We start from the raw sequence: 19,938 nt of genomic DNA, 5'->3' as shown, positions 1-19,938 counted from the left end.
AAGAAAGTCAAGCCACCAATGACTAACAAGTTTAAAACAATACTTTGATTTAAACCCTTCCCACCCTTCATTAGCAGTAGATTTCTGTGTGCAGACGGATCTTTAGGAGGGATACAGACTGGGGTAAATTAAAATACGTTAGGAAGCTATTATCTGAGAATAAGAATCCAGAAAAGATGGTGGGGTGTACTTCTGTTCTTCTCAGAGCCGAAACCATGGCCGATAGATAATAAGGGAGAAAATCTTTTTAAAAATCTGTTGTGATAAAAATATGGCATGTTATCTGAAATACCCAGCTATTCCACTGCACTAAATAATTGTCTAAAATATAGGCAAATCTGTATTGTGTGATCAAGAAGAAACATGGCATACTATTGACATCGATCTATTCATTCACAATACAATAGTATACAGTATGTGAAACTGTCTAGAAGCATGTGCTAGGTGCTTGGCATAACAAAATAAATAAAATCCAGACAGGCCTTATATTTATTCACTTGGAGTCTAGAGAGAAAAAAATAGAGTTGAACAAGCAATTCTAGTACAGTAAGAGACATGCACAATGGGCTCTGTTGAAATATGGAGAAACAATATCTTTCTGCTCTGTCATATTTTGTGAGCGGCTTCCAATATCAAGGTCATGTCATGGTCCAAGATTACTGCTGTACTGCCAATCAAACAAGTCATTTCTAGCCAAGAAAAAGAAGAAAAGGAGGTAAAAAGGGGTTTCTTAGAAGCTCAACTCAAAACTCTCACTTTTATCACAGTGGCCAACCCTACTTTCAGGGGTGGCTGGGAATATCACTCCCAAGGTTCTCAATTTGGGAAAACAATTTGTGATCTCTGCTGTATTCCCCATCCAACTAAGTAAATTAAGAGCAAAAAAATTTTTTTTCTTGAAGTAACCTATAAAACCTAGTACAGTGTCTTGCAGGTAATATAGCACTTAAAATGAAAGTTTACTGATTTGATTGCATTTATTTTGCATTTAAAATCACATATATAAACATAGGACACGTAAGAAAGCTCATAAGAAAATTTAAGGGTTACATTGTGCCTTTAATAAAAAGTCATTTATTTTAATTTTCCACTTAAACTTTGGACATAGTGTACTAATATGTTTAGCTTCATCATTTATATTCTTTCTATTACCTTGTGTAGCCTCATTTAAATAATATTGTGCACATACTTCAAACTAAGAACTGCACATCACTCTTATCAGATGAACAAGCTGTAAGAGTCGAGACTTGACATCAAGTATATTAACAGAAGAGAAGAAAAATTATATTTGTAGAAAAAAATAATCTTAGCATTCAGGCACCTAAAAATCATTTTCTAGTTAGCTAATGAGATGCATTATCATGAATGATCACTATAAAAATTAAATAATCATATGGTTTAGATAGTCATTTAGAAATCTTTACACTTTTTTGATGATAGAAGTAACATATTTCTTTAAAATGCAACCATTATTTTTCTGATATCACTCTCTTTACAGTTTGTCCCAGATAGTCTAGTGGAACTTTCCATATTTCTCATTGGTACTTACAAAACTATTTTTACATCTGACGTTAAGCATTATTACTTTCAACCTAGTTATTTCAAACTTAAATAATACCAAAATTTATCCATTAAAAGGTATCAGAGTTATATGTAGGTTTATAATTTCAATAGTTACACAAGGCTCATTAAGCCGTCCTCACCCTGGTTCATGTGGTCTCTATTGACATACTGTTATGAAAGAAGAGTATTTAACTCTTTCATACTCTCGGGCCATGGGACACAAACACACACACCTTTTTCACATTCCACATGCACGGTTTTTGGATTAGATCTATCTTCAAGCACTCACATTTTATTTAGATATTACTAAATCCAAATCATATAGTGTGAGAACATTCTCTTTTCTTGAACAACTTTTTGTTTTCCTTTATGTTTGAAACATCTCATTGGATGGTTTGCCTAGTCTCTACGTAGCTACCACTAATCCTGCTCTCAGTATATTCTGTCGTGGAGACACCACTTCTGGAGACTTCCTCCCCCTTCCTGCTCCCACCTGGACTGTTCTTGTCTGGACCTGCTACACGGGCCTGTGTCCTGGTTCTCCATTCTTACCCTGGGCCTTCCTCTTTCTTAGTTTGCTTTGTGTTTGAAAGGAGTGTATTCTCCAGTAACTTTCTGAGCAAAGGTCTGTGAGAGGTAAATTTTTCAGGACCTTCCAATCTAAGCTATTTTCATTCTACCATAACATTGTTTGAGGGTTTATTTATAGAATTCTGGTTTAGATATTATTTACATTCAGAACTTTAAAACAGTTGCATCATGGAATTTCTCAAATGCAATACTATTCTAATTCCTGGTTAGTTGTATATTATTTGTTTATTTTTCCCCTAGAGCTTTTAAGATTCATTAATGTAAATATTATTCTGCAAATATTTTTGAGCACCTATGATGCTCAGTACAAATTTAGGCACCAGGGATGCAGAAGTGAATAAAAAACAAAAAAATTTCTGTCCTTTTGGCACTTATACTCAGCAGTGAAAAATAATATTGAAAATAAGTAAACAAATTATGTGGTAGTAAGTGCTAAGGAGATAAATAAAGCGGGACTGAGGTATGAAAAAATCTGAAAAGAAATGAAATTTTAGATAGGGTAGCCAGGGAAGTGGGCTTCAGAGTAAATCCTTGAAAGATGTGTGGATATGGAGTCTGGGTGGGGAGAGGCGATGGCGTTTCAGGCAGCGGGAAGTACGATAGCTTTGTACTGCCTCAACATGGGTAAGCTAATTTCAAACAGCTCCCATTCATGTTTCTTGGCCAGGGTTGGCCACAAGAGAAATTTGCCCAACGTCGGTAAGGTGGAAGTGAAGCAGCAGACATTTTTATACTCAGAATTTGTTCTAAGGTCAGGTGCTGTTGCAACTCATGCCACGACCACAGATCTGTTGGCTCAACTTCATCGACATGGGGCAACGAACAGGACCACCACTTTTCTGACTCCTGCTGAATGTCCTCATCCAGTTTCTCCAGCTCCTGGGCCAGGTGCATGTTTAGCTCTATAGAAAAAGTGCTAACTCCTGCAGGTCACTTATAGTATTGGAGCTGGAGTGTGGAGCTGGTGAGAGACAGCTCAGGTTCTGGAGAGAGATGAATGGGCTCGAGTTCATCATTGGTTCCCGATTGTCCTCAAGGGTCCTATATTGAGCTTAGTCCATCCCACTATATTTCTGTCTTTTCTTACCCACTTTCTCCCTTGCTGTTTTGAGAACTAGCAACAGAAGCAACAAATCATTGTAAACAGTTTCCTCAGGGACCTCAACTGCATAAGGTAATTCCTAAAACAAGTCCCATATTCTCATGGGCCTACTTCTTCAACTGAACAAGAGTTACCCATACAGCAGAGTGGTGCCTGGGTTTGTTGGAAAGACAGCAGGGAGGCCAGTGTGGCTGCAGTGGAGTGACTGAGTGGGAGAAAGTAGGAGGTGAGTTAAGAGAGATAAAGGGACCAAATTGTGAAGGGCTGTGAAGGTCACGGTCATGGCTTTGCTTTTAGTCTGACTGAGGTAGAAAGTCACTGGAGGATTTGGGGAAGAAGAGTGACACTATCTGACTTCTGCTGTAATATTATCATTTGACTGCTCTTTAGAGAATGGACCGAAGGGAAGCAAGGGAAGAGAAAGGGAGGTCATTTAGGGAGTAATTTTAATAATCTAAGCAAGAGATTATGGTGGCAAAATATATCAGCAACTTGGACCAGAGTGGTGGCATGGAAGTGGTAAGATGTACTTGAGTCTGGATCTCTGGAATACAGAGCCTATAGGCTATATTTTTGTACGAGGTGCACATGTCTTTTGGTTTGTGCAACTGAAAAGTATGGGTTTGCCTTTAACAGACAAAGGCAAGATTAGAAGTGGAACAGTTTTGACAGGAAGATTAAAAGCTTAATTTTAGATATGCCAAATTAGAGAACTTATTAGAAATTTAGGCAGATAAGAAAGGAGTTTGATAGATTGATATGGAGGTCAGGGCTGGAGATACAAATCTGGGAGTGGTGAGCACTAGGCAGCATTTAAAGTCAGGAGGCCAGCTGAGGTAACCAGGGAAGTGAGTGTGGCCAGAAGAGGAAAGAGGCCCAAGATGCCTGTAGGTGTGGAGCCCTCCAGCAATCACAGGTCGTAGTCATGGAAAAAAAAAGAGTAAAAGAAACTCACAAATGGTCGGTGAGGTGGAATCACAACCAGGAGAGTGTGATGTTAGAAAACAAGTGACAAAAATGTATACCAAGGAAGAAGGAGTGAGCAATTGTATTAGGTATTTCCATGGGCCAAGTAAGATGGGAATTGATCATTATATTTAGTAACATACAGTCTATTGTAAATTAATGATCCTGGTGGCATGCTGGGGATGAACCTACTTGGTTCAAGTGAGTATGGGAGAAAATAATTTGTAGAGAGCGAGCACAGACAAATATTTTAAACAGATTTATCATAACAAAAAACGAGACCAATATATGGAGTCCAAAGAGATTCTTTTTAAAGGTGTGAAAATAACAGTAGATTGTGTGCTGTTGGGAATACTACAGCCTAGAGGGGAAGCTTTAAAGTGTGATAGAGGCTGGAGAATGGCTAGAACCGTGTTGCTGAGAGGGGTTGGATCTAGTTCTCAAGCAAAAGGAATGGCCTTAGAGGGAGCTTGGCAAGTTCATCCCCGGGGACAGGAGAGAATGTAGAATGTGTGAGCACAGATGTAGGAGGGTGGGGTGGGGCGGAGGGTCCGGTGTTACTCCGCAGTAGAGAGATCAAGAGTGACAGCTGGGAATGGGGGGGAGGAGATACTGGAGGATGGAGGGGAGAGAGGCTGGAAAGCGAAAGCATGAGGGTAGTATCATCTGATTGCTGGGCAGCAGTAAGAACCCACTTGAGGTTAATGATCATGAATTTGAAATGACACCAGTCAACATGACTGTTTGTTTTCCCATCTTTATTTTCAGCTGCAATGCTACAGAAATGGAGTGGAAGGAAAATTTAATTTAACCAAGGTTATCATTTTGCTCAGAACAGCTGAGAAAGCACAAGAGGGGGAAAGAAGTGGAGGTTCTTTGCAAGGAATTAATTAGAATCATTGATACTTGAGTTTAATCTGAGAGAAGAGAGGACACAATGGAGGTAAGGGACTGAGGAAGAGATGGTCAGACCAAATGGCTCTTCTCTTTGTTTCCAGTGTATCAAAACTCCCCAGGATGTGCATTGGTGAGGGGTCTTCATTCACTGAGTTTCACGATCTTTTGACACTTTAATTCGTATGCTTCCATTCTGGGAAATTTTAAAAATCATTTCTTTGTTGCCTACCTCCCCCTTCACTTTCTCCACTTTCTTCTTTGAACTGCTGTAATTAGTATATTGGACCTCCCAACACAGCCTTTGTTGCTTTTTTTTCTTTCTGGTTTCCATTCTTATTTTATGAATGAAATCTTAGCTATAAATATTTGTTGTGATTTTTTTGAAATTTCTGTTTGCTGCTTACACTGTGTCTGTTTTTTTTCTAAGTGCTTTTGCAATATAATAAAACCCAATGCACCCATCCTCCAGCTTTGACTGTTATCAGTATTTTTCCAATTTTATTTCACCTGTTCTATCAGCTTTTACATGCAATGTATTTTAATACATCATTTTAGATTTCAATTTCAATTACAATATTTTGACATACACGTTCTCTAACTTTTGAGAGTTCATTTGGCACTTCCCTCCCATTGACCCCTTACTTTCTCTTGCTTTTGAATAGCATGTTTTATCATTTTAGCTTTGGAGATTAGGCACCTTTGGGGTTGTGTGGCCTAACATGCTGATATCAGCTATGCTTCATTATTTTAATAACTCACATCAATATCTTAAGTTCTCTGGCCCTTTATCTTTTCTTCTCATCTACCTGGTAAAATGCCAATGCTGAATGAACTCAGAAATCCCCTCCCCTTTGCTTATGTCCACGCAGCCCAGGGATGTTGGAGAACCCCAAGAGTCAAGAACCCCAAACAACTGAGTCATGTAGTCTGGGCAAATATAACCACTCTTAAGTGTCCAGTGCAGTGGCATTAAGTACATTCTCACTATTGTGCGAACATCACAGCCATTGTCTCCAGAACTTCTTTCATCTTTCTAAACAAAGACTCTGCATACATTAAATAATAACTTCCCACCCCCTCCAGCTCCTGGCAGCCACTATCTATGTTCTGTCTGTATGAATGTGACTGCCTTAGGTAACTCATATGAATGTAACAATTCGTGCAGATTTGTTCTGTTATGACTAGGTTATTTCACTTAGCATGATAACCTCAAGGTTCATCTGTATTTAAGCACGTGCCAGAATTCCCTTCCTTTTTAAGGCTATATAATATTCCTCTGTATGTGTACACTACCTTTTGTTCACCATCACTGGACACTTGAGTTACTTCCACATTTTTGACTTTTGTGAATAATACTGCCATGAACATCAGCATACAAATGTCTGTTGGAGTCCCTGCTTTCAATTCTTCCGGTATATACCACAAGTGGGACAGCTGGATCACACCGTAATTCTATTTTTAATTTTTGGAGGAATTGCCACATGGTTTTCTATAGAAGCTGCACTATTTCACCTTCCCACCAGAGTGCTCCAGGTTTTCAATTTCTCCACCTCTTTGTCAATGTTTACTCTCTTTTTTTGGTTGTTTGTTTTTCTGTGTTCTGCTAGTCATCCTAATAGATATGAAGTGGTATATCCTTGCAGTTTTGATTTGCACTTCCCTAGAAGATAATGTGCTCACCATCTTTGCATGTGCTTAGTGACTATTTGTATACCTTCTTTGGAGAAATATCTATTCAAGTTCTTTTCCCATTTTTAAATCAGGTTTGCTGTTGCTGTTGTCCCTTTGACTTTTGAGGTTGTGTTTCTTCTTGCCAACTCATCTTTTAATGATTCTGAAAGCATTAGAAAAGACCTGGAAAAAATAAAGTTAGCAAAAAGTAGTATTTCCTTTTAATAGATACGATCATTACATTGATTCTGCATAAGCAAAGGAAATTTCAAAGCTTCAACAGATGGTGCACAGCAATTGTGCTTTACTGACAGAGTTACAAAAATTCCATCAAATTAAAAAGTTCAGTTAGCAGATGCCTTTCAACATTTGTTGTCTTCTCTGAAGCTAATCTCCATAGCAAAGACATTTTTTGTTTTGGTTTGGTTTCTGGTGTTTATCACTTATAGTGTTTTGGATCATTACAATTTCAGATTTTCTATGAAATATTATACTGAGTTTTTGGTAGTAGTTTATTTTATGAGAGTTGAGGGATAGAAGAATGGAAGAATAGAATACTTTTATCTCTTGCAAAAAGGCACAATGGAGGGTGGGTAATTAGTAAACTAGAAAAAATTTATAAATGACATATGAGTGTATTAATTTTTCTGTGAAAATGAATGATACACCCTGAAGCTATTTTGCTGTAGCATGCAGTACATGTTCATTTAAAATAAAAATGAAGTACTATAAATTATTTTTACCTCACCAAGCTCACTAAAATAAAATTCTTATAATTCAAATTTTCTAAAACTCAGTAATTACTTATTAGGACTGGTAAAGAATACAAACAAATCAGACTGCTTGGCAATTCAATTTATTGTGTCAAAATATTACTCAACATGAAGTTAAGATAATGCATCAAAGTATATTATTCTGTAGTCTTGCCAAGTGCTTAGAAAGCATTTGAGAACACTAATGAGGAAAGACAACATGGCCTTGTAAACAATGCAAAAAGTTACAAATAAAACCATGCAGTCTACATTGCCTATTGAGCACTTATTAGGACAGTCATCATCATTTCAAGCGCATTGTGTGTCTAAATAAAATTCATTTTCTCCACCTCTTTGGTTGTTCCTAATATCCATCCCTTATCTTCACTACTAATTGCCACCAAGTCCTGTCCCCACTCAACAACCATACAGGCAGCACATTCTTCTCAGTCTAATTAACCACAAGAATTTGGTAAAACTAAATGTAAGTCATACTTTCATCTTGCATCCTTCCCATGTAAAACATTTTTTAAGATTTTATTTATATTTAGAAAGAAAGGAAGGAAGGGAGAAAGAGAGGAAGAGTAATACATATGGTAGGGAAAAGCATTGATCGGTTGCCTCCTGTACCCACACAGATGGGCCACTGAACCCACACCCCAGGCCTGTGCCCTGACCGGAGTCAAACCGGCCATGTTTGGCTTTGTGGGATGATGTGCAACTAGCTGAGCCACAGCCGTCGGGGCTGTAAAACATTTTTAATGGTTCATTCTTTAACTCACATCAAGTCTTTCAGACTCTCTCTTCTTAAGTTCTCATAACTGGTCCTTACCTTGCATATCGAACAAGATTTATTCTTCCCACATGTCTGCTCTGTCCTTATTGTCCTGCTTTTCACCACCTCCTGCCTCTGGCCTCTCTCTCCAAATCCTTATTATCAGAGCTGTGGCCCATTTCTTGCTGTCAAGTGTTCTGTCCCTCAGAGTTCAAACTTTTCGGCTTACTCCCTCATTATACACTCTTTCAATGATTTTATACCTGTGAATTGCCTCTTTGATTACCTTATAAGTTCCTTGGAAGAAGTTAAGTGTTCCATGGGAAACCCAGTCAGTTCAGACGTCGTTCTACCCACTTCTTACCATTTCCTCTGCTAACAACCTACTCCAACATTCCGTAATCCTCCATCAGAACTGCCACAGTAGTCCAGGGACTGGTCTCCTGTTGATTCTTCCCATTCTACAGTGATCTACAGACAGTGATCTTTGGAAAATGCAAACCTAATCCTGACACTCCCCTGCTTAAAACCCTCAAATAGTCTCCCGTTGTTCTTAGCTCCACAATAGCTAGCATGTTTTTTCAGGATCTCTTGGAATGCCCTGACCACACACAGACATTCTCTGTCATGTGGTTATGTAACTGAAATAGGTATGTTAAATATATTAATAATTGCTGGAGCCACAATGTACTGGTAAATGTTTAACCACCAGATCTTCAGAAACAAACAAACAAACAAACAAACAAACAAACTTGATTTGTAGTGTTTGGCAATTTCTGTGCTGTAGCTCCTCCTACCATGATCAATTTCACACAATCAAGTGACTGAAGGCAGAGTTTGAAAACAATGCTACCAATGAGCTCTTGTAAGTCAGTACAAATGGATCCAGCAGAACAGTAACAGGAAAACTGTATAAACAGCACAAATCTGCTGAGGCACTAAATTATTTGACTTTACATAGATACCTTACATAGATTTGGTTTCTTCAATTTGGAAAAATCACAAAAGAAATAGGTAAAATACATGTCATCATTCAACTATGGATATATATATTACAGGGTTCTCCAGAGAACCAATACACACACACACACACACACACACACACTCACACATATTCAAGAACCAGAAAAGCCAACAATAAACCCAACCTGTGGGAAGGAGAAGGTGAGATGAGATGTCCTAATTCAACAATAAAGCAGAAAAAAGGGGCTAACTTCCTCTTTCCTCTGCCTTTTCTTCTGTTCAGACTCTCAGTGGATTGGAAGATGCCCACCCACACCAGGGAGGGCGAACTAGTTTACTGACTCTACCCATGCAAACGCCAATCTCATCTGGAAACACCGCAAGGAAACACTCAGATGCAATGTTGGATCTGGGCACTCTGTGGCCAATCAAGTTGACACATAAATTAACCATCACACATTCCTTCCTAGACTAATCAAATTAAAAGTTGCCATTTGCAGGAGGTAGTCTAAAGCAAATAAAAGGAAGTACTGCAGATCAGAATGGGCAAACTTTTTCTGTAAAGAATCAAACAAAAAATAGTTTAGGCTTTGCACACTCTAAAGTCTTTGTCATGACAATTCACATCTGTCATTGTAATATGTAAACAGCCATTAACAATGCATACAAAACTGGAAGGGGCTGTGTTTCAATAAAACTTTATTTATAAAAATCATATAGTGGGCCAGATCAGTTGGTGACCTCTGAACCAGATTATGTAGAGGTATAGAGATAAAGGGATAGTGATTATTCTCATCATAGTGAAAACAAACTTGCAGTTTGTTTTTATCTCACACCCTAGATGTGTGGTAAGTCAATCCTCCAAGCAGTGATGGATGCAAGAATTGATGGATGACTGAACTCTGGCCAGTGAAACAGGAGTAAACACACAGAGAGGCATCTGGAGAAAGTCTTCCCATTCATAATGGGCAGCTGCTGTTCTGGCCCTTTTGGACCATGTCTGGACTAGCTGGGACACCCCGAATCACTACAGCCACCAACAGTGAGGAAGGCAGAGCCAAGAGGTGGGAAAGAGCTGATGCAACCCAACCTGGAGCCTGCCCTGCCTCTAGATTTCCTGTGATGAAAGAAAAAGCTTCCTCTTGTGGGAACCTGTTGCATTTACAGGGTTTCTGTAAATGGAGTTGAAAGTATCCTGATTGATTCAATTATGTTTCCCCCAAAAAACCTCTTTTAGTTACAAATGTAATACTGAACCAATGGCTCCTCCCTCTAGAGAATTTCTTCTCTCTCTTAAAATTAATTTAAGAGAGAGAAGAGAGATTTAAGAGAAAACTTTTTCTCTCTCATAGTATTTTACTTTTCCCTGAAAAGAGATTGAGGCTGCCATACCAAATCAGAGAAGAAAAAACAGTATTGCCCAGTTATTCTTTAACATTTATTTTCCTACCACAAGGCAAATATCCTGAAAGTACCGGCCCAGCTTTGGGAGCTGATTCCTTTTAGGCTCTTCTTCTGACAACAGAGCAGACACTGTCGACCACTGAGCACCTGCTACTGCATCCATTCATCTTCCTGTGATCAAAACCTTGATTTTGCTCAGCCATCTGGGGACTGCATACTCTACAAAAGATTATCCCCAGCCCTAGGGAGGATCGTCTTAGTTAATTGAATCTAATCATGGAAATTTCACTTTCCTTGCCAGTAACCGATTTAGGGATGGGCCTGTCTATAACTCTGAACAGTGAGTGTGGGCGGGTTTTTCTCAGTTGTGAAGCACTTGAGGCTGCTGCAGCCATCCTGCCGGCCTGAGGTCAAAAGCCTCAGCTTTGCTTTAAGCAAAGCACAGCAGAAGAATGAAGAGAGCCTGTGTCCTAAGTGATGGCAATAAGCCACATAGTAGCCAGGTCTGGAATTACTCCACCTCAGGCTTTTTATGTTATTGGTGCCAACTGAATTTATCTCCTGTTAAATGCTGCTGAAACCACAGACACTGGAAGCCTCACTAATAAGTTGCTTTTGGCAGGTTGGATCTGGGTTCCCCCACTTGTCTAAGCAGGTTAAGAAGAAACAGCATGATGTCTCTATTGCATTGATCCAAGCGATAGTATACACACACACACACACACATATACACACATACACTATAGATTTGTAAATATTATTATGGAATCTCTAAAAGACTGCATGGCTACAGACATATTTAAAATATGCCCTGACAGGTGCAACACACAAACAGAAAGGTTTCTGGTTTGATTCCCAGTCAGGACACATGCCTGGATTGTGAGCAAGGTCCCCACTAGGGGGCGCATGAGAGGCAACCACACATTGATGTTTCTCTCACTCTTTCTCCCTCCCTTACCTCTCTAAAAATAAATGAATAAAATTATTTTAAAAATAGAACATTCTGTTTTTTAAAAGATTTTGTTTATTTTTAAAAAGAGGGGAAGGAAGGGGGAGAGTGAGGAAAATAAGCATTGACATGCAAGAGAAACATCTGTCAGTTGCTTCTCACATGCCACCTGGGGACCTGGCCTGCAACCCAGGAACGCTCCCTGACCGGGAATCAAACTGAAATCTTTAGCTTTGTGGAAGGACGCCCACTCCACCAAGCCACACAAGTCCATCAGGGCTATTTGTCTTACTTCTTTAGTGAGACATTCTGTAGAATAGAACAAATACAGTCATGTATTTTTTAAGTTAAATAGAATAATTCATTTTCGCCAATAACATACAAACATACAACCTCTCTTGCCCTAGACTTTTAGCTTTAAGGAAAACCTTTTCTTAGGAATAATCAGCCTAATAATGACAGGGAGGATTTAGCAATCACCTTCCTGATGAAGTCAATACGCACCTTTAATATCTGTGCTAATTTTTCCTTTGACATTTGTTGTCGATGCAACACAGGAGAGAAACATGAACTCACGTTGGCTTTTCGTTCTGTACTTTGTCCCCATCCCTTCAAGCATCATATTCTTTAGTCCACTGTGTTTATTTTATATAGGGAATAAAAGAAGGAAGTAATGAAGCTTTTTCTAATATTCCAGTAATGAATATACCGCTCACCTCAAAGTCTGTCAGCTGAGCATATTACAAAATTGCCTGATTTTGATGAAATTTATGAGCTAGTTACCTTTTTTCTTCTTTCCAAGTTCTTTGTCCACTCAAAGCCCTAAAGGAAAAAAATGCCCCATAATAATACATAGGAAACATTAATGTAACACAGTTTTAAAGAACTTTCATACATATTATCTTTTTTTTTTTGCCTCTACTGGTAACCCTGTGAAGAACAGAAAACAAATTTAAAACTTAAGCTTTAGGTAAGATGGCAACTCGTCATTTGACCCTCCCTTCTGACTCAGTTGCTACGCGAACACTGGCGGCCTCATGGGGATGACAGACGGATGGATATCAGCCATGGTCAGAAGTCGACATCAGAATGTGAAAAACTCTTACAGTGATAGAGGGTGTTGGGTCTAAGGCAGGGCAATGGCATCAGGGAACGTGCCATGAAGCAGGAGAGGACCAGGGGTCACAGAGGAAGAAACGATGGGAAGACAGCTCTCTCCCGGGGCCATTTCTTGCCCTGACAGCTTCAGGGAAGGAAATCAGCAATGCTAACCCAAGGCAGGGGTGTAAGATCAGGGCAGAACTCTGGCAGGAGAAACCCACTGCTCAGGCTGGCCAGAATAAATAATTTATTAAAGTTATTAAAGTCCAATATAAATGTCTTATTGCTATGTTGCACACCTAAAACTAATATAATATTGTGTCAACTCTAATTTTAAAAATTAATTAAAAATTGTAAACCCTAAATGAGTAATGACTCAACAACAACATTCTATCAATATCAATATGGAGATGTTGCGATGGAAAATAAGAAACTTTTGCTAAAATTATTAACTAATTGGGGATGGGTGGGTAAGATTTAGAAATTAGTAACATTTACACTTAGATGGAGAAATAGAAATAAACATAATTATTGGTCTTATAATTTAGAGCTAACCACCATACCAAAATATATATATATATATATATATATATATATAAAATTTATAGCTCTAACACAAGTTTTAAATATCCAACAAAAGTTAGAAGAATAAAAAAGGAATACAAAAAGCATGGTAAAAAGAAATCAATAATTAAATATACATAAATAAGTCTTGATATTACAGTAGTTACCATAAATATAAATGGGTTCAACTAATTAAAAGCAAAGATTCTTAGATTGATAGCAAGGCAAATTTCAGCAATATACAATTTACAAGAAACATACTAAAAATAATTACATAAAGAAAAACTAAAATGAGGGAATAAAAGAATGTAACAGGAAAATATGAAACAAAAAAATCTGAGGCATCAATGTAGGCAAACAAAAAAGAATGAAAAGGACAAATAGAGTTGTTATATTCTGGTTAAAGGGAAAAAGGTCAGGAAAGTATAATGAATGCGCATGACTTCTAAAAATTGAGGTGAGATTTGTACACATACTTACAAAGTTTTTGAGCATTCACAAAATGTAATCCAACAACATCCCACAAAGGAGGGATCAATTAATATGAAAAAATCAAAATCACAGGGAATATTTTTTTCATTCAGTGAAGTCAATTTGCAAGTCAATAGAAAAAGAACCACTTAAAAATTTTATATATCTCATAAGTAGAATATCTCTGATGTAAACCATAGTTTTCAGAGCAAATCATATGGCAGGTGATATAAAATTTAGGACTCACTGATAAAAATTATTATATGTCAAAATGTATGCTAAATATTTAAAATAACACTTAGAGGAAAATTACAGAATTGGCCTCATCTCCCTAAAAAAAATAATACTGAAAACAAATGAGTTAACTATTTAATAGAAGAAGATAAAAAAATCATACAACAAAGGACAGAAAATATATAAATTAGGGGAAAAACAATGAAATAGAGAATTAAAAGAAAAACAACTGGAATAATGAACAGAATCAAAATTTGGGGATTTTTTTAAAAAATGACTAACAAATAGTTATTAGTCATTTGTGACCAAAAAGAGAGCAAAATGCAATAGAGAAGATGCAAATAAACAAAACAAAATTATCTGAATTTCAAATGTTAAGTTAGCGATGCAAGTTACATCTAAAGACTTCACAGCAGGGTTACGTGCTTTGTGAGGAAAATAAGTTTCGCATGTTAGGGGCTCTCTCTATCTAACTGTTACCGTCTGAATATGTGCGTTCCTCCCAATTCCTGTGTGGAAATCCCAATTAACCTCCAGAGACCATGGCCTGTGGAGGTGGGCCCACTGGGGGGGACTTAAGTCATGAAGGCAGAGCCCTTATAAGGGATAAGTGCCTTTCAAAAGAGGCCCCGAAAGATTTCTTGTGCTTTCCACCCTGTAAAGACATAAAAGAAGGCACCAAATGAACCAGAAAGGGGCCCTCACAAGAAGCTGCCTGTGTTGGCTCCTTGATCTCGAGCTCTTCAACTTCTAGACCTGTGAGATATAAATTTATGTCGTTTATGAGCTACCCGTTCCGCGGTGTTTTGTCATAGCAATCTCTTCCATGATATTTTAAATTGTCTTTAAAAACGATGAAAAAAAGCAGTCTCTAAAATCAGAAACATCCCCAAGAGTAACAGAGTTTGTTTAGAAAAAATCCTTGAATTACTTAGGCAGCAGGCCTGTGAAGGACAAAAGCCTGCTCTTCGTGGGAGGAAGCTCTACCGCGGGCCCTGGTGCCTGGGGGCTGAGGGTGCGGACCACCTGCAATAGTCTGGCAGCACCACATGGCAAGAATCGCCTGCCCAAAATGCCGATAGGTCAAGGACAAACCGGCGACCTGCCAGAGAGTCCCTCTGTTCAGTGTCCAGTGCAGTCTTTTTTTTTTTATTATTGCATCACCGTTGTCATGAAGGAATATAACTTGACAGAAAATAAATAATACTAACAGAATCTCAAGGGAAACAAACATTTGTATAGGTACCTTCCTGAGAGAAGAGCATTCAACATTTACCAATCAGTAACATAAAATGGAAGTAAAACATCATTATTTGCACATTTGCTCTTGTGTCAGGTAATGCGCAAGAAGCAGCTATATGCATGACAGTTATTTTTAAATGGTAATAACTTTTAAGAAAATCCTGTTGTTGGTCATTATATCTCACCCCTTCCCCACTACTTTGCTGGCTTTTGTGATGCAGAACCAGGGCAAAGGGCAGAAAGGGGTAGACTTGGAAATGGGTTTGTAGTAAAAATGCTGCTTTACTCAGGAGAGAAGAAAGACTAGAAATTGGAGGAAAAGGGAGTATAAGGAAGAAAATAAGCTCAAGTTTCCAGAGCAAATTTGTTTTGGAAGTGGGAGCAATGCTTTGAGAGAGCTGTGAGATGGGAAAAATAGCCAAGGGCTGTAAGGGATGTTGCCATGGATTTGGAGTATTCTGTGAGAGAAGAACGGAAAGACTGGAACCATTTTCACTTACTCGTAGATGCTGGATCACATTCAATTGAATCTGACAGGGTGGCTGACAGTGGGTCACAGGGCCCTGATACAAATTTGGGTAACAGGGTTCACTAATTTAATGCTTATTAAAATTCTAAGTGGTTAATTATCACTCTTGTTTTGTAAGTGAGGAAATTAAGACTCAGAGATGCAGCGTTTTCCACAAATCACTGATTATAAATGGTGGAACAAATTTCTAACACAGGTCTAGCTGATGTCACATGCTTGTACATTGTACTAACTGCCTGTTTTATAAAAGATAATATTAAAGTACTTTGTTTTTGATCAGGAGGGTAAGTATCAGAGATGCAGGTTCTATTTGTAGCTGAGCTGGTAGAGCTTATGACAATACACCCCCTCCCACAATTACATTGAAATGTTCATTTTCACCTAATGCCTGGCTTCTGTTCTGACATATTCCATCCTAGAACTGGTCCAACACTCAAGCTGGGGAATCAAACAAACCTAAGGTCAAGACCTGGCTCTCGCTTGCTAGCTCAGTGACCTCAGTTTCTTCGTATGTAAATGGACAATCATCTGCATCCATACTCATCAGGTTTTTGTGGGGATTAAGTGACCATGCAAAGAAGAGTATCCAGAACAGAGAAAGTGTTGAGTACACGGTTCCTCCTGCCTATTCCACGCTGTTATTGTCTCCCTAGAATGAAGTGTTCCCAACCATAGGCTGTCCAAGTGCAAGCAGCTCCAAATCCAGGTCACTCCTCACTTCCTAGTCATCCTCATCCATTACCTGTACTCTTCCTGCAGGGGACTGGACGACAGAAAAAGTGGGCTGCAGGTAGATCTCACAGCAAGCTTGGAGGGAAGAGGAAATCTACAAAAAGGGGAAGCAAATGATGCAGAAACCAAATCAGCATCACAATTTTTCCTGGAGATACCAAGACACCTTCATCTCACTTCGCGGAGCAGTCAGGAGAAAATGAAATTTAATAAGTTGAATCAAATTCTTAAGGCAGAAAGGAAACTCACCTTTTAAGGTAGTCTGTGATGGATCTCTTTTTAAAATAAAGATTCTTGTACAATCTCTCAAATTTACATTTCATACACTTGAGGGTCTTGTACATCCATTTTTCTCAAAACAGGAGTACTCGTGCCCTGTTTTCTACTTATGAGGGGGAACTCCCAAAACAGAAATTTATTTATAAAAATCGTGTATTTATTCTTACATGTTTAAACTTCAGTCACCTTCAAAACACTCTCCATCTGATAAAATACACCTACCGAGACTTTTTTCCACTGCTCAAAACAGTTTTTGAACACATTGATTTTGATGCCTTTTAGTGCTTCTGCTGTTTTTCGTTTCGCCTCTTCCACGTGGGCAAAACGTTTCCCTTTGAAGACTTTTCTCACCTGGGGAAACAAAAGAAGTCACTAGGGGTGAGATCTGGTGAGTAGAGGGTGGGACACGGGTCCGCGGTGGTTTTGGTCAGAAGCTGCTGCGCATTCAGTGCGGTGTGGGCAGCTGTGCTTGTAAATCACCATCATGAAATGGGCAACTGTGTCGAGTCTTCAGAAAAAATTCACAGAAGCCCAGCGCAGCCTCTCACGAGAATGCCAGCTGGTGCACTGACACAGAGGGGTTTCCAGAACACTCACCTACCAGGGGAAGCCTGTACTACAAGGGGACTTCCCTCCAGAAGATAATTTTGTTTTGGGGGGGGATTCCCCCTCCTATGTAGCTTTTTAAATTAGTCATTTCCAGTTTTAACATAGGTATGACTTTGTAGGGGATTTTAAGTATAAATAGAAATTGAAAATGAAACAGCGTTCAGGCGATTAAAATGATGTAATATACTAGAGGTATTCTAATATATCAAACTTTTCCTTTGAAAAAGGTAGTTTATTGAGTGCTTAGAACCTTCCAGGGCGCGTCTCAGCACTTCACAGATGGTAAGCATTTTTTTACACTCCCTGAGAAGTGGGCGTTGTTGACTGACACACAGACAGGCTACAACGTAACTCCTGAGGTTATCCCTGCCTCCTACACCCTCACCTTTGTGGTGGAGCCCAGAAGACTTCAATGAGGACGCGTATTTGATACAGGCCCTGATCATCTTCTGTCTGAAGCCCTGGTTACTTATGGTCCAGATGTAAACCACTTCCCTTCACTTTTGCTTTATCCAAATAGAGAATTTGAAGTCATTTATTCTCTCCCACTTTGAACTTTGAGGAAAATAGGGGAGCCTCGCCACCTGGTGGCATCTCAAGGTAAGTGACAAAACGGTGGCCACCTGGTCTCAGAAGAGATAAAGTGTTGCCTTCCACTTCACTGTTCCACTTCGCCAAGGCACCTCTCAAACAGCTGAGCTGGCCTTTTCTCAAGGGTCATTGTCTTCAAAAATCCCTTACTCTGCCCAGATTTATCCTAATAAAATTGTGTTAGCAGTTTTCTTCTCTGTTCTTCAAGAGAGGTTTCATGGGACAAAGTCCAACGATGATGAGACAGAAATCCCTGGATCTAATTTAATTTCCAAAGGGTCAGATATTCAGTACTCATGCCCTTTTGTAAGGAATTAACTGTTGGCCAGAAGATTGTCATCTTAAAATACACACTTCCTAGATGCCTCCTGTACCTTGAGCTTCATCTCTAAAGCAGAGAAAGGAGCACATAAGGGTCCCTTGTTTTAAACAAAATCATGACATTAAAAGATTGCATGTGAATTATATTTTTTAATTTCTAACCATAATGATGACCTGGTACATTGTTTTCTCAAGGATTTCATTGATAAATCACAGGTTTTGAGGTTCAGTTTTCTCAATTCCGGATAAGCTCTACTTGTGATTTTCAGTTGCCTATTGGTGGGTACATGCGCCCAGCTTGCGGTGTCAGAGTCACCCGAGGAAACCACAGCACAAACACAGAGAGACTCCTTGGCCCCTCTCCAAAGACTCAGGGTCACTCGGTCTGTGCTGAAGCCCAGGCAGCGGCCTCTCTAAATGCTCCCCAGGGGACACACGATAGACAATGAGCTCAGGGAACCACTGCGCCCCTACCACCTCTGCTGACCATGACACAGGATGCTGCTGGTCAACACACAAAATAGATGCTGTTTCCACGTACCAGGTGGGAAAACAAGAAGAAAAACAGTAAATATCTGCTTCCAGAGAAGGTGTGGGGAACAGGGTGTTCTCATTCCTTGCTGCTTAGAGTGCGACCTGCTGTGAAAGGTTAAGAAATTAATTCAACAGTTATATATAGCATCTAAAATGTTAAATTTGCCCTTTGGAACCTGGAATTTCAAGATCAAAGACAACACAGCTCATTGTGGTATTATTTGTAGGTACAAACAAGTGGGAACAAAGCAATGGCAGAATAAATTAGGATCTAGTCAATAAGGAATTTTGCAGTATTTAAAAAGAATCAATTAGATCCAAATGTTTTCACCCCAAAAAGAGTTTCTATACTATTAAATCAGTGAGTTTCTCAGGTTTATACACACACATTCACACAAATATACACATATGTATTTATATGTAATATATAATATGTGTAAGTATGATTATAATACATATATTCCCACTTATAGAAAGAGAAGTTAGTAAAGCTGGAGTATCGGTTATATATGCTTTTCTGAACTGGGACAACATCAAGTGTACTAACATTTTTATCATAGGGGTACCAAAGGACGAAGAAAGAGAGGAAGGAATCGAAAACTTATTTGAAGAAATAGTGATGGAAAAGTTTCCTAACTTGGTGAAAGAAATAGACACACAGGTTCAAGAAGTACAGAGTCTCAAACAGAATGAATCCAAGGAGGGTCACACCAAGACACATAATATTTAAAAAACCAAAGGTTAAAGACAAAGAGAATCTTAAAAATAGCAAGAGAAAAAGAGTCACCTACCAGGGAGCTCCCATAAGCTGATTTCTCAAAGAAAACTTTGCAGGCCAGAAGGTATTGGCACAAAATATCCAAAGTGATGAAAGCAAGGACATACAACCAAAATTACTGTACCCAGCAAAGCTATCACCTAGAGTTGAAGGACAGGTGTGCATGGGAAGAACCAAACTGCTTATCTAGACCAGCTTTTGCCACTACAGGACCTGTGGGCAGGTCAGTCAAATTCCCAAGGCAACCAGGGATCAGGCTCCACCTGCCTGTGCCTGTCAGCTGCCTGGTAGGCTCAGTCACTGAAAGAAACTCTGGTGGT

The 19,938-nt window shown here is 38.9% G+C and overlaps 1 long non-coding RNA gene across 1 annotated transcript; it reads right to left on the bottom strand.

The window, feature by feature from the left end:
- Positions 1-5,026: 5,026 nt before the first annotated feature.
- LOC128626236 (uncharacterized) lies at positions 5,027-13,226 on the bottom strand. The gene is made up of 3 exons (XR_008390151.1): positions 12,417-13,226; positions 12,138-12,268; positions 5,027-6,973 (listed from the first exon to the last, which is right to left on the bottom strand). It is a non-coding gene; the product is annotated as an uncharacterized LOC128626236 (long non-coding RNA).
- Between the last annotated feature and the right edge of the window lie 6,712 nt (positions 13,227-19,938).

Source organism: Artibeus jamaicensis, unplaced genomic scaffold (genome assembly GCF_021234435.1).
Source record: "Artibeus jamaicensis isolate MK-2021 breed Jamaican fruit bat unplaced genomic scaffold, CSHL_Jam_final scaffold_474, whole genome shotgun sequence".
NCBI classification, from domain to species: Eukaryota; Metazoa; Chordata; class Mammalia; order Chiroptera; family Phyllostomidae; genus Artibeus; species Artibeus jamaicensis.
This window is presented reverse-complemented; position numbering and strand designations above follow the sequence as displayed.